We start from the raw sequence: 16,211 nt of genomic DNA on the forward strand, positions 1-16,211 counted from the left end.
CCTTTATTCATAAAAAATACTCATATTCAGATACAACAATCTTACACTAATCTCTTTCAAAATAGTCCCCTTGGGCTGCCACACACTTCTTCCAACGGTTCTGTCACTGTCGGAAGCAGCGCTGGAACGCCTCTTTTGAGATTACTCGCAACTTGTCCGTCGCATTCTGCATGATGTCTTCTCTTGACTGAAATCTGGTCCCTTTCAGGGGCATTTTCAGCTTGGGGAAAAGCCAGAAGTCACATGGAGCCATGTCAGGAGAGTAGGGAGCCTGCGGAATCACAGGTGTGTTATGTTTGGCCAGGAAACTCCTTATCAAGTGTGAAGAATGGGCAGGTGGCGTTACTGTGATGGAGCTGCCAATAGCCTACTGCCCACAGGTCCGATCGTTTGTGTCTCACAGCGTTTCGAAGGTGACACCGAACTTCTTGGTAGTACCCCTTGGTGATTCGATGACCCTGCATCACCAAGGTCCTCACTTGGTCAATGACAATCTCATTTCTGGATGTTGAGGGCCTACCAGAACATGCTTCACTCTCCACTGATGTGCGGCCATCTCTGAAGCAGTTGTACCACTCCTTTATCTGTGTGGTGCTCATTGCTTCTTTGAATCATGCAGATTGTTTCCACTTGGGAATCGCCAAGCTTTGCACAACATTTAATGCAGTAGCGTTGTTCAATTTTTTTTTTTGTCGTTTTGTCAAAAACGAAAATTGGACGGCACTCACTTACTCTTCCTCACTCATCGGCAGTCTGTCAACGACTGACAGCTTCTGTAGGCGGGAAAATATTCAAGCATGCGCATTAGGGTCGCTTACATACGTGCACCAAACCACGCCTCCCAAGCTTTCTTTGTTTGCGCAAGAAAAATTCAGATCTGATACTTTTTGAACAGCCCTTGTATATTCTACTTCTTTCCTATGTTGTTATCTAATTTTACATTGGAGAGAGATTGAAGAACCTGGGCCTCTTTTCCCTCGAAAAGAGGAAACATGATCGAAACATTCAAGATACTGAAGAGAATTGACTTAGTAGATAAAGACAGGTTGTTCACCCTCTCCAAGGTAGGAAGAACGAGAGGGCACTATCTAAAGTTAAAAGGGGATAGATTCCATACAGACATAAGGAAGTTCATAGAAACATAGAAAGATGACGGCAGATAAGGGCTACAGCCCATCAAGTCTGCCCACACCATCGACCCTCCCTTTTAAGTCTAATGTCCCCTTCAAGTAGAATAGTAATAATGCCATTCTACTGACCCGCTCTTTCAAGTCTATACCCTAGTGATCCTATCCTTTGGCTGACCCTCGTAGTGATCCTACATAGGTATCCCATTTATTCTTGAAGTCTGGGACGCTGTATGCCTCTATCACCTGCATTGGAAGCTTGTTCCAATGCTCAATCACTCTCTCCGTGAAGAAGTACTTCCTGGCGTCTCCACGAAACTTCCCTCCCCTGAGTTTGAGCGGATGACCTCTTGTGGTCGAGGGTCCCTTCAGGAGAAAGATATCATCTTCCACCTCAACCCGTCCCGTGATGTACTTAAATGTCTCAATCATGTTTCCCCTCTCCCTACGCTCCTCGAGAGAGTAGAGCTGCAACTTGCTCAGTCTTTCCTCGTACGGGAGACCCTTTAGCCCCGAGACCATCCTGGTGGCCATCCGCTGAACCGATTCAACTCTGAGCACATCTTTACAGTAATGTGGCCTCCAGAGAGTGGTGGAAAACTGGAACACTCTTCTGGAGTCTGTTATAGGGGAAAACGCCCTCCAGGGATTCAAGACAAAGTTGGACAAGTTCCTGCTAAACTGGAATGTATGCAGGTGAGGCTGGACCCATTTAGAGCACTGTTCTTTGACCTGGGTGCCACCGTGTGAGCGGATTGCTGAGCACGATGGACCACTGGTCTGATCCAGCAGCGGCAATTCTTATGTTCTTATCTTCGCTCAGCATGTCTGGATTTTGACATTTTAATATTACTTAGGACAATATTAGATTGTTTTGATTTTCTTTCTCCTTTTGGAATTTTGACATGGAAAGACAAAGAGCTCATCATGCAAGCCTTTCGGAAAAAAGGTCGACTTGAATATGAAGGTCAAAAATTACTATTATTTAACGACTACTCCCTACATGTATCCAACCTTCGCAAGACAATGGTGCCACTATGTTCCACGCTTCATCGTCGTGGAGTGAGATTTGCACTTGTGTATCCGGCGTCTTTACGCATATGGAGAGATGGGAAACCACACACATTCACAGACAAAATAACCGCACAACTATTTATAGACTCTATGCCTGAGATTATGATCAATAATACCCCAATGACTTAATTTTACTTGATACCATACAGTTTATTTTGAGGTCTTTGTTCAATTAAATCAATCCTATTTTAGTTATCTTAGTCTGAACCAATAAGTTCTTATCTTAATATGCTATGTAATGAAATACATACTTTGTATAACCTAATAAGTTAAGCACACTAATCTCACTTTTTATATTACTAATTAGGTGTGGATTTTGTTAGATGCTTTACGTGTGTCATTTTATGCTCATAAGAGCATCTTTAAAATACTTTAAGATAAGCATAATAGTTTGGTACAATTCCTTTCTGACCACATATTATGCTGTTATTACTGATTTCTTCTTTTTTATTTCAATACTTATTATACCTTTCTTCTTAGACAGGAGTGTCTACTTAACCTCAATATTATATCAATCATTCTTTCTCGACAAATGTGATATACTGCACATTTCTCCACTGCATATCATATATTATGGCTGACCTACATGTCTTTTCCTTTAATGTGAATGGCCTAAATCATCCCATTAAAAGAAAAAAGATATCTAATTATGTGTCCAACAAACATCCAGATGTAATTTTCTTACAAGAAACCCACCTCCCATCCGCTGCCGCCACGAAATTTCAACTAAAGGGATATTCCACTCATATATATTCCCCTGCAACTCATCAAAAGAAAAATGGTGTTTCAATCTTTCTTAAAGATAATCTCTCCCCCACTATTCATTCAATTAAAACAGACACGGAAGGAAGATGGTGTCTGGTACATGCTGCGTTGCACTCAAAGGATTTTGTTCTTCTCAATATATATGGCCCGGTTAAAGATCACCCAGACTTTTTTAGAGACATTCAGTTAGCGCTAATTGAATTCAGTTCTTGTTCTCTAATATTGGGAGGGGACTTTAATCAAATCCAAGACTTGTATATTGATAGATCTTCTTCTGGTAAACCATCCAAATCCAAATCTTTCACAGCTCTTCAAGCTCTAAAAAATGCCTTCTCCCTTGTAGATCCTTGGCGATTACTTTACCCGAAAGGTAGAGAATACTCACATTTTTCACCACCACACAATACATACTCGAGAATTGATTTCTTTCTCATATCCTCTTCACTCATTCAAGACCTTACTAATACTATTATCCATCCAATCTCTCTTACGGACCATGCTGCCATTTCTTTATACACCTCTATTTCGACTCCACGTAAAGAATCTCCATCTTGGCGACTAAACAACGCCCTACTCTTAGATGAAGAAACTATTGAAAAAATCAATTCATTCACAGTAGAATTCTTTGAAAATAACTCTAAAGATCCTGAAATTTGTCCTTCCATAATCTGGGAAGCTTACAAAGCAACCCTTAGAGGTGAATTGATAAAAATTGCCTCTTGGAAAAAAAAACAGTCCATGAAAAAAGAAAAAGAGTTAGAAAACTCTATTAAAACACTAGAACTACAACATATGTCTAATCATTTACATGACCCAACTATTCTCCAAAGTATCCAAAAACTTAAATATGAATATAATACTCTAGTTTCATGCACAGCCAGACGGGATATCTTCATCTCTAACTCTGGCCATTATATGGGTGATAATCTTATGGGTCGTCCCTTAGCCAGATACCTTAAAATTAAATCTAAAAGACTATATATCACATCTATCCAAAATTCATTAGGACAATTAGTCAAAACCAGATCTTCAATTTCTTCTCAATTCGAAAATTTTTATACTTCATTATATAAATCTGAATCTGCGGCCCCTGAATCAGATATAGACTCTTTTCTCTCCTCCTTATCTCACCCGACCATATCGAACCCTGTTAAATTGGAACTAGATTCTCCGATAACCACAACAGAAATAGAAAATGCTATATCTTCCCTACCGACTGGGAAAGCCCCTGGTCCAGATGGTTTCACTAACGAATTTTATAAACAATTTCGAAACATCTTAGCTCCCCATCTACTTACATACTATAATTTCCTTCACTCCAATCCAGATAAACAATTTAATTTCACTGAAGCCACCATTGTAGTAATTCCTAAACCTGACAGAGACGCCACCTTGGTTAAAAACTTCCGACCTATATCTCTCCTCAATTTAGATTATAAAATAATGGCAAAATTAATTGCATTAAGACTCACCAAAGCGATCCCACACCTTATACATAAAGATCAAACGGGTTTTATTAAACAAAGATATATAGGAGATAATCTGCGCCTCTTTCACCATATCAATGCTCACGCTAAAACACTGACAGACCCAATAATAGGCCTAGCTATAGACGCTGAAAAAGCCTTTGATCGAGTGGAATGGCCTTTTCTTTTCTATGTCCTAAAATGGTATAATTTTGGCTCATTTTTCACGAAGTGGATAGAAACATTCTATCACAGTCCTACCGCTCGTATTCTAATTAACAATTCTTTATCCAATAAATTTCCCCTTCACAGAGGCACTAGGCAAGGCTGTCCTCTCTCACCATTACTTTTCAATTTAGTGTTGGAACCTCTTCTTTCTGCTATTAGACAAAGCCCACTAATTAACGGTATCCCCTCCTTAAACCGAGACTTCAAATTAGCAGCCTATGCTGATGATGTATTAATTTTTCTTAGGAACCCTCAATCTTCTCTTCCTCATCTTATACACATCATCAAACAATACTCTTGCATCTCAGGATACTCTGTCAATTGGGAGAAATCAGAAATCTTTCCTCTGAACAATAACATTCTCCAATCAGACTTGACTAACTTTCCATTCACATGGTCAAATGAAGCTGTGAAATATTTGGGGATCTTAATACACAAAGATCCAGTCCTTGCTCAAAATCTTAATATATCCAAAATCAAAAACTTAGTTCTTAACACTACATCTCGGTGGTCTCCACTATACTTGTCTTGGTGGGGCAGGATATCATCCATCAAAATGACCCTAGCACCTAAAATTAATTACATTCTCTCAATGCTCCCTCTTTTATGCCAGAAATCATTTTTCCATTGGCTAAATAGGAAACTATCTGAATTTATATGGAACAAGAAAAAACCTCGAATTGCTCTAGCCAAGCTGAAGGCCTCTAAAATTAACGGTGGTCTTAACTTCCCTGATTTCTACCACTATTATATTGCTTCATTAGCTAAATATGGAGCCTACTGGGTTAATGACTCCTTTTCTCAAGACCCTCCTACTTGGTTTGAAATGGAATGTTTTCTATGCAAACCTCTTCACATCTCTTGCTTACTAACGATATCAATACCCAGACACTTGAGAAAATATCCTCTTTTCATTTCAACGCAGCATGCTCTCCATCACTTAGATGATATAGCCGAAATCTCAGTTAGGGTTAGCCCACTCATATCCCTTTGGAATAATCCCAAAATACAAAACCAAGGCAAATCCCTTTCATGGAAACGGTGGCAGCGGGCAGGTATATGGTTTGTTCATCAACTATTTACTCTTAATACGACAATTCCTTTTGATATACTCTGTTCCACATACCTGCTACCATCCTCTGCTTATTCACAATGGATTTTACTCAATGAAATATTATCTTCTGTGTATATACAATATGACTTTATGACTTCCAAAAATACTATATACCACTGGTCTTCGTGGTCTCTATCAAAAGGAAAAGCTATATCTTTTTTCTATAATATTCTAAGAGATCAATCCTTTACTTTTTCATATCATACTATGAAACACTGGGATAATATATTAACCATTCCACTCTCGGACATTGACTGGGAACTCTTTTGGTCTTCAACAAACCGCCCACTTTTATCTTCTAGAGTTTCACAGTCAATGCTCTTTGTTATGTGGAATGCAATATGGACCCCATTTCGCATGTGGAAAGCCAAACTAAAACAAGATCCCGTTTGCTGGAACTGTTTGAAAGAAGAGGGAACTCTTGATCATATGTTTCTCCATTGTACTTTGGTCCGCCCTTTTTGGACCCAAGTCTGGAACACCATACAATCTATCACTAACTGCTCGGAAGAGATTTCTATGGACATTATAATCCTTCGATCTCAACATCCCTGTTTCACACAATCAAATTGCCCTCCCAAACTTATTGATACCATGATCGTGACTGCTCTCATGCATATTTTAAAAAATTGGAAACTATCTTCGTCATTAAATTATACGTTTTGGTGGAACTCTCTTTGTATGTACCATAGATATGAATCATATGCATATGAAAATAGAGTCTCGCTCAGAATATCCACGAATATGAAAAATAAAAAATCACCCTGGTCATTCTTAGACTCATATGTTCGCTCTACTTTGTAGACACTTCTGTCTTCCCCTACCTATTCTTCACTTTTTCTCTTCATTTCCTTTCTCTTTTAATTTTTATTTTATTCTATCTCGTTTTCTTTTCTCATACAATCTTCACAAATAATTTCATTACTCTGAGCTTTTCTTAATATTATGGTCCTTTATAGTTAAATGCATATTTATAGATCATATATATACAAAATGTTATATGTATCTGAATTGCTCATTGTATTTTTCCAAAATACTCAATAAAAATTTATTGAACTAAAAAAAAAAAAAAAAAAAAAAAAAAGAGAGAGAGGGAGACAGAAGACTGAGGCTGTTAAAGCTCGGGTATCTGATAAGGCGTGGCAGGTGGCATGATTTTTGTTGGAACTGTACAAAATTACTTGACAAGGATATTACTGTGACCGGGCCGCGAGTTTGTGACCACTGCTCTGGGAGGTTGCCACAGAAAGCATCTAATCTAAGCCATAGATTTTATACCATCTCCTGAAGTAGGGGCTCCACTCGGTTTACATAAGACTTCAATAAACAGGGAAGAATCAGTTTAACTAACATGTGAATTACTAAACAAAAGACAATTAACACTCCTTTGTACCATTCCCCAAAACTGTTGAGATAGCATTGTTTGTTAGCGATTGGATTGTGTCTTTTGTCGGTTTTGTTTTGTGGGGATTTTTTTTACTATCATTTGAATATCATGTAATTTCTCCGAAAAGCTTTGAGCTGTAAGGTACTGCGATTCATGAATTAAAAAAACAAAATAAAATAAATCTTTAATGTTGTGTTTCGTCTGGGTTGGTTTTATTTTTTTCTTTTCCTTTCCCCGTGTGCAGTGCTGCCGACGGCCACCAGAGGGCACCGGTCCTGGAAGTCCAGAGCGTGCGAGACGCTCTCCCCATCTCCCATCAAGAGCCCCAGGAGGCCTGGACAAAAAGCTTGGCCTCAGCCGGTGCCTGCCAGGCGCAATACTGCCGGCAGGCACCGGGGCAGCTGGTTCTCTGGAAGCCTAAATGAGGTGGGATTTGCTTGCTGCAGCCAGGTAGCAGTTCCAGGATCTCAGACTAAAGTCTGATTTTATCCCTTTCAGCAGGGGTGTCCCTGCTTTCTTTGCAGACGACGCGGAGAACCTGCCTCTCTGCCTATAGGTCTCCTCCAACTTGGAGAGGGCCCGCCCAAAGTCTTCCACTGATTGATCTGGTGCATCGTGGGAGCACCCTTGTGGGATTTCCACTGTGGCTTCGTGTCTCTGGAAGTTCAAACGTGTTTGCATAATTAAAGCAGAAATGAGACAGAAGAACCTCTTCTCATCACATGGGTTTTCTTTGTAGGCAGCTGTGGGGAGGAGAAAACCCTTGTATTTTATTTTTTTCAGGTCTCCTTCATGCTGTCCCACTGATTGATTTGGCGCATCAGACCCTAACGGGGAATGCCCTTGCGGGCCAGCAAGTCTGGTGTTCAGGCAAAGTGGTTCGCCCCTTGTTTTACCGGTCTTTTCAAGTAAGGAGGATTGCACGGCCACAGGTGCCTGTAGTCCGTCAATGGTGAAGTGAAGCCAAGGTGCTCCAGCAGGTTAGCTCTCCCCGCTGAGAGAGCTGCAGGTGTATGATCTCAGGGCCCCCACCCCTTGAGAAGGGTCCAGGAATGAATGACCCTCCCACTCATGTCTCCCAGCCCTGTTGAAAGAAGCACATTCCTCTGTCTCCCAAAGGTGTCCCCCATCCTGGGAGCCACTCCCTCTCTCCTGATGGGAGCAAGACCCCTCCTGTTTTTATAGGCTAGCTGCGCCAAGGCCCTTCCCTTCCACTGTGATATGGAGGAGGTTGGGTGCCTGCTGCTACTGCCGCTGCCTCTCCCACACCTTTGGTCTGTGCAGGGTGTCTTTCTCTGCTTGGAGGAGGGATGAGGCCTCTGGTGGTGCAGCTTCTGCTGCCAACCATCTGATTGGGCAGATGGTGGCTGGCTAGCCCCAACTGTGTGGCTACCTGCCAGTAGCTTATCTCAAAGATTAAGCCATGCACGTGTAAGTACACATGGCTGGTACAGTGAAACTGTGAATGGCTCATTAAATCAGTTATAGTTCCTTTGATTGCTCCATCTGTTACATGGATAACTGTGGTAACAAGAGCTCATACATGGTTTTACGAAGGGAAGGTCCTGCCAATCAAATCTGATCAGCTTCTTTGACTGGGTAACAAGAAAGCTGGATATAGGGGAGTCCCTGGATGTTGTGTACTTGGACTTCAGCAAAGCGTTTGATAGCGTCCCACACCGCAGGTTATTGAGCAAGATGGGTTCGATGGGACTGGGTGAAATATTAACCGCATGGGTTAGGGACTGGCTTAGATGTAGACTTCAGAGGGTAGTGGTAAATGGTACCCTCTCCGATACGATGGAGGTGATCGGCGGAGTGCCGCAGGGCTCGGTCTTGGGCCCAATCCTATTTAACATCTTCGTGAGAGACTTGGCTGAGGGGCTTTAAGGTAAAATTACATTATTCGCCGATGATGCCAAACTATGCAACATGGTAGGCAACTGCACAACAGATGAAAGCACAGTGCCCGACAAAAGCTCAATGCCCAACAGTATGACGCAGGACCTACTCCTGCTGGAGCATTGGTCAAAGACTTGGCAACTAAGTTTCAATGCCAAAAAATGCAAGGTCGTGCACTTTGGCGGCAAAAATCCATGCAGGACTTACACCCTAAATGGTGAGATCCTAGCAAGGACTGTAGCAGAACATGACTTGGGGTGATCATTAGCGAAGACATGAAGACTGCCAATCAAGTGGAGAAAGCTTCATCTAGGGCTAGACAAATCATGGGCTGTATCTGTAGAAGTTTCGTCAGCCGTAAGCCCGAGGTCATAATGCCGTTGTACAGATCCATGGTGAGACCCCATCTGGAATACTGTGTACAATTCTGGAGGCTGCATTATCAAAAAGATGTGCGGAGAGTTGAGTCGGTTCAGCGAATGACCACCAGGATAGTCTCAGGACTCAAGGATCTCCCGTATAAGGAACGACTGGGTAAGTTGCAGCTGTACTCACTCGAGGAACGCAGAGAGAGGGGAGACATGATCGAGACGTTCAAATATGTCACGGGCTGTATTGAGGTGGAAGAGGATCTCTTTTTCCTTAAAGGACCCATGGCAACAAGAGGGCATCCATTGAAAATCAGGGGTGGGAAATTGCATGGTGACACCAGAAAATATTTCTTCACCGAAAGGGTGGTTGATCGCTGGAATAATCTTCCACAACAGGTAATTGAGGCCAGTAGCGTGCCAGATTTTAAGAAAAGATGGGATTGACATGTTGGGATCTCTTCATGGAGGTAGTTAGGGGGTGGGACATTAGTGTGGGCAGACTAGATGGGCTGTGGCCCTTTTCTGCTGTCATGTTCTATGTTTCTATCCTGAAGAGTGCTGACCTCCTGGAATGCATGCATTTATCAGACCAAAACCAATCTGAGCTTGCCTGGCTGCTTTGGTGACTCGCGATAACCTTGGGCTGATTGCATGTCCCAGTGACGGTGACTATAACATAATATAACATAACATAACTTTATTCTTCTATACCGCCATAATCAAAACAATTTCTAGGTGGTTTACACAGAAGAAAGATGTACAATCAGCAAAATGCAAATAAAGTTTATTATTATGATTTTATATACCACCTATCAAGGTTATCTAAACGGTTTTTACAATCAGGTACTCAAGCATTTTCCCTATCTGTCCCGGTGGGCTCACAATCTATCTAATGTACCTGGGGCTATGGAGGATTAAGTGACTTGCCCAGGGTCACAATAAGCAGCATGGGGTTTTGAACCCACAACCCCAGGGTGCTGAGGCTGTAGATCCAACCACTGCACCACACACTCCTCCTAGTTAAAATGCAACAAGTTTCTTAAATATGTTCAATGTGAAATTTTGTGAACAGTAATATTCACATTTAAGAAATGAATTTATCAAACAACGCTGACTTAATTACTTTTTGAAATGCACCATAAGACAGCATAACTCTACCAATACAATTACCCCACCCGGACTGCTGCTTACTTGCCTGAAATGCAAGAGTCCTATCCAAAAAAGTCTGGTATCTGTAGCCAGTAATTTTTGGATAAGCAAATAAATTAGATACATTCGGATGTCTGCACTATCAACTTTTGATGGTACTTTCTGTGCCTACCATGGTGACCACGGCTAATGGGAATCAGAGTTTGATTCTGGAGAGGGAGTGGCGTACCTAGCATATGTGACACCTAGGGCCCATCATTTTTTGACACCCCCCCCATCTGTATGAAAAACATGATTTTTAGTAACAAGTCAAATGTCACACATAGCATTCCGAGCATCAGAACTGCTACCACCACGGCTGGCGCTAAAAAACACTCCACAGTTTTGTAAAAGGGGGGATAAAATAAAAATACATAGACAAAAGGTTAAATTGAACCAGTAAGAAGCTGGACTCTGTATACAGTGCACCACAGAAACAGTAACATGTCTCCTAAAGCAATAAATAAATAGAAATTTTTTTTTCTACCTTTGTCTTCTGTGGTTTCTGCTTTCCTCATCTTCTTGTAACTCTCTTCCTTCATCCACTGTCTGCCGTCTCTCTTCCCCTATATGGCATCTTCTCCTATGCCTCTTCCATCTCTCCTTTCACCCCCATTGGTCTGGCATCTCTCTCCTCTCCTTCCCTCTCCCTTTTTCCCTCATTTTCCTTTTCAATTTATTTTCTGCATCTGTCTCAGCAATGTCCTTTTTTACTGTCTACCTAAAGCTTGCTACCTCTTTCCCTCACCCCTCCAGTGTTTCCCTAATTCAATCCTTTTCTCCCCATCATGTGCCCTTTTATTTTATCCCTTCCTTCCATCATGTACCCTCTTTCTCCAACCCTTCTATCTAGTACCTTCTCCTCTCTCTGTCCACTTCCATCCAGTGTCTGCTCCCCTCTTTCTCTCCTCCCATTTCCTTCCTGCATTTGCTCCCTTATCTCTCCCATCTGCACTTCCATCCAGCATAGGCTCCCCACTACCATCCAATGTCTGCCCTTTCTCTCGCCATCCACCCCCTTCAATCAGCATCTGTCCCCTTTCTCTCCCTCCAATATCCTTCCTCCTTATGTCTCTCCCCTTTCTCTATATATCAATTCTATCAGCACCACCCTTCCATACCACCCTGCCCCCTTTCTTTCCCTCCACCACTCTTCCATTCCAGAAATCCTGCTCCTTTCTCTCCCTTCAAGCATCAAGGTCCCACGATGATTGTAGCTGCTGGCTGCCAGTCCTCCACACTCCAACGTACTTGCTCTGGAGTGGACTCAGCAGCCCCATGCTGGAAGATCCTGTGATGACTCGTCTGCTGACTCTGCTCCAGAAGAAGTAAGTTACGTCGGAGGGGGTGGACCCGGAAGATGCACGGAGTTGTGGCAAAGTCCCCCTCCGACGTAACTTACTTCTTCTAGAGCAGAGCCGGCAGACGAGTCAGCGTGGGACCTTCCTGCACCTCAGCATGGCTGCTGACTGCTGCAGAGAAAATAAGTCAGAGGTAATGTGACCATTTATTTTTTTCATCAAAAGGGGACATCTATTAATTGACTGTGTATCCTTTCTTTCATTTCTTTCTTTCTGCACTCAGGCCCAACAATTGTCCCTTTCTATTCCCTCCCTCCTTCCTTCCCATGTCCTGCCTCCGTCCCTTGTCCATGGTGCCCCTAGTGCCTCCTTCTTATGTCCCCCCACTACCTTCCATATTTTGGCCACCCCCAAAGCCAGCCTGCCAGCCTACATCCTGCCCTTCCTGCCGCGGAAAACAAAAGCGCGTCTCCCCTTCCTTTCCCTGATCTGCACCTGCAATCTTACCTCCCCCTGCCGACAAGAAGTAGAGGACATTCCGGGCCATCCAATCACTGCCTGGCTGGCCTGTAACGTCCTCTCCGATGTGTTGGAAAGACTTGTCGGCGGGGGGAGGTAGGATTGTAGCGGCGCGGCCGGGGGAAAGGAAGGGCAGGAGGACCTGGAAGGCTGTGCACCCCCCCAAGCCATGCACCTGGGGCAGACCGTCCCCCCCCCCTTGGTACGCCACTGTGGAGAAGGGAGCCTGAGAAATGGCTACCACATCCAAGGAAGGCAGCAGGCATGCAAATTGCCCACTCCCAACTTGGGGAGGTAGTGATGAACAATAACAATACAGGACTGTTTCAAGGCCCTGTAATTGGAATGAGTACATTTTAAATCCTTTGAGGATCCATTGGTGCCAGTAGTTGCAGTAATTCTAGCTCCAATAGCATATATTAAAGTTGCTGCAGTTACAAAGCTCGTAGTTGGATCTTGGGATTGAGCTGCTGTGAGCTGAGCTACCACTTGTCCCAACCCCTGCCTCTCGGCGCCTCCTTTATGCTCTTGACTGAGTGTCCCGGGGTCTGAAGCGTTTACCGTATTTTCTCGCATATAACGCACGCGTTATACGTGGTTTTTACAACCCGCGCATACCCTTGCGCGTTATAAGCGTGAGCGCGTTGTACAAAATTTTTTTTACATAGTTTCCCCCCCCCGACGCCCGATTCATCACCCGGAAGGAGCGCTCGCACTCCCACCCCGAAGGACTGCTCGCACCCCCACCCGAAGGACCGCTCGCACCCCCACAGCCTCCCCCCTCCCCCATGGAGAAGCTGTCTACCTTGTTTCCGGATGCCAGCCCAACTGCTTCCTCTGCCGGCGGTCCTGCCCCTTCTCAGAGCCCTGTGCTGCGCTGCTTCCTCTTCAGGCGGTCCCGCCCTTTCTCTGATGTCAGAGAAAGGGCGGGACCGCCGGAAGAAAAAGCAGCACAGCAGGGCTCAGAGAAGGGGCGGGACCGCCGGCAGAGGAAACAGCTGGGCTCGCTGGCATCCGGAAACAAGGTAGACAGCTTCTCCATGGGGGAGGGGGGTGAGGCTGTGGGGGTGCGAGCGGTTCTTCGGGTGGGGGTGCGAGCGGTCCTTCGGGGTGGGAGTGCGAGCACTCCTTCGGGGTGGGGGTGCAAGCGGTCCTTCAGGGTGGGGGTGCGGGTGCGTGCGAGCGGTCCTTCGGGGTGGGGGTGCGAGCGGGCCTGCGGGGGGGTGAATCAGATGTCGGGGGGGGCATCAGGCTTTCAGGTTAGGGACAGGACTTCAAGGAGGAAAGGAAAGTCGGGGCGGGCGAAAACAGAGTCAGGGTCTCCAGAGGAGAGTCGGGGCGGGCGAAAGGAGAGTCGGGCAGCATGCGCGGTATACGGGTGTGCGCGGTATATAAAAATTTATGTACATAAATATGTGTTTTTTGCGCGCTATACCCGTGTGCGCGTTTTACACGGGTGCGCGTTATCTATGTGAAAATACGGTACTCTGAAAAAATTAGAGTGTACAAAGCAGGCTTGGTCGCTTTAATACTTCAGCTAGGAATAATGGAATAGTACTCCGGTTCTATTTTGTTGGTTTTTGGAACTGAGGCCATGATTAAGATGGACAGACAGGGGCATTTGTATTGTGCCACTAGAGTTGAAATTCTTGGACTGGCAAAAGCATTTGCCAAGAATGTTTTCATTAATCAAGAACAAAAGTCAGAGATTTGAAGATCAAATACTGTTGTAGTTCTGACCATAAATGATGCCGACTAGCAATCCGGCAGCGTTATTCCCATGACCTGCCGAGCAGCTTCCGGGAAACCAAAACTTAAAGGAATTGATGGAGTGGAGTCTGTGGCTTAATTTGACTCAATATGGGAAACCTCACCCAGCCTGGACACTAGTGCTGCCCAATTCGTGATTCGAATTGATTCATTGATTCACTCTGGTGAATTGATTCATAAAAAAATTGGGCTTTCTGATTTGACCAGGTCTCCTAAAGCAGGAGTAGTAGCGCTGCCTCTTGCTGGCCATCCACTGCTGCTGCTGCTCCTGCTTTAGGGGGTCCCTCGGGTCAAGCGGGAAGTGCTGCAGTGCTTAGGTGCTCTTTGTAGCATCCTCTGACTTCCCCCTGGCCTCCCAGTCTAACCTTTAACTAATTACAGCAGCCTGCAGAGAGGATCGCCAGTGATTATTGCAGGCTGCTGTAATCCTCCGCAGCATATTCCCTCTGCCATGATCCTACTCCTGATGTCAGAGGAGGGGTGGGACTGTGGCAGAGGGAACGTGCTGCAGAGACTGATGGCAGTCTGCTAGGATTGCTACCGGTGATTCTCTGCAGGCTGTTGTAATTAGCTGAAGGGTAAGAGGGGGTCTAAAGAGACGTGCATATGCCAGACTAGGGGGGAAGAAATAATGGATCTAAAAACAGAAGAGATGGTGGACAATGAAATTTAGGGAGGGAAGGAACAGAAAGGGAGAGCTGGTGGATCCTAGGGTGGTGGAGAAGGAGGGAGAGGGTAGTTAAGAAAAGGTGGATCTGTGAAGGGAGATGAAAAAAAGGAAAGGTGCCAGATCTCCTGGGGAGGGAAGGGAAATGGAAGGGGAGGACAGAGATGGCAAGGAGAAAGAAGAAAGAACAAGACCCTAGCAAGCAAGTTATCAGAAGACAGCCTGGGACAAACAAGATTTGAATAATGACCAGACAACAAAAGGTAGAAAAACTAATTTCATTTTCTGTTTTGTGATTACAATATGTCAGATTTGAAATGTGTATCCTGCCAGAGCTGGTGTTAGACTGCAAACATGAGCTAGGATTTAACGGAGAGAGAAAAAGTCCTTTCTGTTTCTTTATTTTATTTATACCACAGCGCCAATGTGGTTAGGAGAAGCCAAAGGGGGTGAAAAAGCTAAAAAATAAACCAGGATGTTAGAAAAAAAACACCCAATTGAGCAGAAAAATCGAATCGAAAAACCAATTCAATAGGCTGAATTGAATCAAAATTTTTTTTTCCTGAATCGGGCAGCATTAGTTTTGCGATACTGTTATAATGCAAGTGAAACGAGGATTTGGTCAGACTTTTGAAGGGTCTGCAGAAGAAAAATATTGTATAGGTCGGGGACATGAGACAGCAGGAAACGGGAACTTATCTTCTATTTTTGTGAATAGCAAATCTGAGGATGTCAGAGAGTTCAGTTAAAATATGTGCTTTATAAGAAAATATAATAATGTATTTTATAAAGTTTATAAAGCATTGCTGGCCTACTCGGTAAGGTGTTCCTAGTGGTGGTGGTGGTGGTGGTGCAATGTATCAATGTGTTGAGAGGAACAGGTGGTCTAGGAAATTCTGCTGAGCAAACTCCGGACCAATTTCCACCCCCAGTAAGTCCACTCCACTTAACTGGTTCACACAGGTTTTTGGGTGTTGTTCCTAGGTAGTTGATTGGGATCTCTTCCAGTGGTTTGTCAATATCTACTTCTGGAGAAGGAAACTTTGTTAACCTTAGCATTGACCTTCAGAATATGTTTGTAACAGCGCTACTTGTGTGGCATTAGGCTATCTAGTGATGACAGGATGAGTTGACTCTGGTGCCGAATGACCACGAAGAGCCGGAAAGAAAGAGAGAGATGACGGCTGGCACCAGCTCAGAAAAGCGTAAGCTGAGCCGGCTTCTCAGTTGTTGGCCCAGGAACCTTGTATGGAGAAGAAGAAGAAAAAAAAAAACCAACCTCCGGGCTTATCAGGAGAGGGATTTGAACCCACGCCTCCATGGGAGACTGCG

This window comes from Geotrypetes seraphini, chromosome 3 (genome assembly GCF_902459505.1).
Source record: "Geotrypetes seraphini chromosome 3, aGeoSer1.1, whole genome shotgun sequence".
NCBI lineage: Eukaryota > Metazoa > Chordata > Amphibia > Gymnophiona > Dermophiidae > Geotrypetes > Geotrypetes seraphini.